Source organism: Hordeum vulgare, chromosome 4H (genome assembly GCF_904849725.1).
Source record: "Hordeum vulgare subsp. vulgare chromosome 4H, MorexV3_pseudomolecules_assembly, whole genome shotgun sequence".
Taxonomy (NCBI): Eukaryota; Viridiplantae; Streptophyta; class Magnoliopsida; order Poales; family Poaceae; genus Hordeum; species Hordeum vulgare.
This window is the reverse complement of record NC_058521.1, coordinates 14,221,111-14,223,362: the sequence shown is the minus strand read 5'-3', so window position 1 is coordinate 14,223,362 and position 2,252 is coordinate 14,221,111.

Here is a 2,252-nt window from a genome sequence, read left to right as displayed (position 1 = left end):
CTATTTCTATCACTAGCACAAGTAAAATAAACTACAACAAGTTTCTGGACAGAACTTTGCACTAAACTATTTTTACAGGTATGAGAATGACATGAACAGATGCAGCTCATAAAAACGGTGCAAAACCATATAAAGAACATTGCAAACGGAGCTACGGATCAACGGGAATCAACGAAACAAGATATGACGCTCTACGTGAAAGATTCAACACCACACACACAATTGGCACAAATCTGGTATTCCCAGGTTGCCAAGACATGTAATAACCCAACATGAATGAAAAGGAGCAAGGTAGAACACCACAACATCAATTAAGCTCAAACTTTGAACAAAATGGCAAAACTACATAATCTGCCAGAATCTACATCTTAGCTGTTTGGGAGCAACATGCAACATAGCTACAGGTCTTCAAACATGACAAATAATATATGTGGCTGTTGCCAACCAAGAACACTACAACGCGACATCTGATCTAATACGCGCGAGAGAGAAGATGAAGAGACTCCCCCGTGCTGATCTGCCACTCTGAACTATCCTACTCGCCGGAGATACAGCAGGCTGACCAACTGATCACGCCAACGATGACGGGGAGGCCTCCTGGCCACGGCGCTGCTATCACGAGGGGGAGGAAGATCTCCTCTGCGCAGCACACCCACGAACACTGCTCTACACAGATCAAACCCCTACCACTGCAACCTACTACGTTGCTGCAACTTGAACAGAGGTAAGCACGCACCACGGCGGATCCGAGCCGGGCTACGAAGGAGGAAGGAAGGGGGAGGTGTAGCCTCACCTTGGGAAGGAAGGGGGGGTTCCGATCTGACGGAGAGGAAGCCGGACCGAAGGGAAGAAGGCGAGCCGAGGTAGTTCTGCCGTAGACCGAAGTAGAGGAAGCAGTACGCCCGGTTCGCGCCGTTGACGAGGACGAGATCGACGGGAGGGTCGCTCCCCGGGGCTCCTAGCGCCGGGAATGGGTCGCGGGGAACCACCCCGAGCCCCCGGACATGGCGGCCTTGCCGCTCGACGGAGCACACAGGGGTAGACGCGACGAAGCTCTTCTCTGTACTCTCTGCTATCCCTACAGAGAGTTTACGTGGGGAAGAAAGGAAGAGATGGAGGGGGAGGAAGGAGATGGCGGCGGCAGGAGGGAACCCTAGTCGAGGGGAGGGCTCGGACGCCCAGCTAAATAGGGCCCCTCGACGTTTGTGCCACGACACCGTCAACTCCCCTCTCTCTCTCTCTCGTTCTAACGGAAAGGAGACACACGGGGGAAGAAGTGACGGCGTTAGGAAGGAGGAGGGGGCTCGCTCGCGTGGGCTCTCCCTGGAGGGACTTGGGCCACCGAAGGAGGGGGGAAGGCCCATGCTACCACAGGGAGAGGAGAACTCGCTGGGAGGGGCTTTTCTATTTAGAAAAACACACAGGAAGGGAAATAGAACACAAGCTAAAACTACTGGGATAAATTCAAAAGGAAATACCCCCTGGTCATAAGGAATTATGGCCTAATAGAATAAAATAGGAAAACAATATTTGGAGCCATTGGAATAAATGCAAAACAGTAATTAATTTACTGTTTTGGGTTTATTTGCACCTTTAAAAAATCAAAGAACAAATCAGCAAAATTACACCTCCTAATAACCACAATTTACTCTAGCCACCAAACATTTTAGAATAACTTTTGGGAAGATAGAATTTTGACATGAGATGATAGGAGGGAAAAGAATTTTTAAATAGCAAAGAGCTTTGAAATGCCTAGCACTCACTCCTACCCAACACACCCAACATCACATGCATCACACAAGATAATACAATACCACAACATCACACCTAGCAAGATCACATGCAATCTTAACATGACATAGAATCATAAGGTATGGCAAGGATGGTATGGCATGGATGCATGCATGCAAATGCAAAATAGAAGGTGACACATGAAATCATACATGCATAGAAACTCTCATGACAAAGTCAAGGTGGTCCCACATGGAAGGTTACAAAAAGGGAAAGTCCTACACTTGGGGCATTACAAACTCTCCCACACTACAAAGAAGATCTCGACCTCGAGATCTAAGACTGAAAGAAATCGGGAAATTCGGAACGGAGGTGATCCTCGCGTTCCCACGTAGCCTCTTCATCGGAATGGTGTGACCACTGCACTTTGAGAAACTTGACAGACTTGTTACGGGTCTTGCGCTCAGTCGCCTCGAGAACCGCAACTGGATGCTCGCGATAAGAGAGGTCAGGCTGAAGAT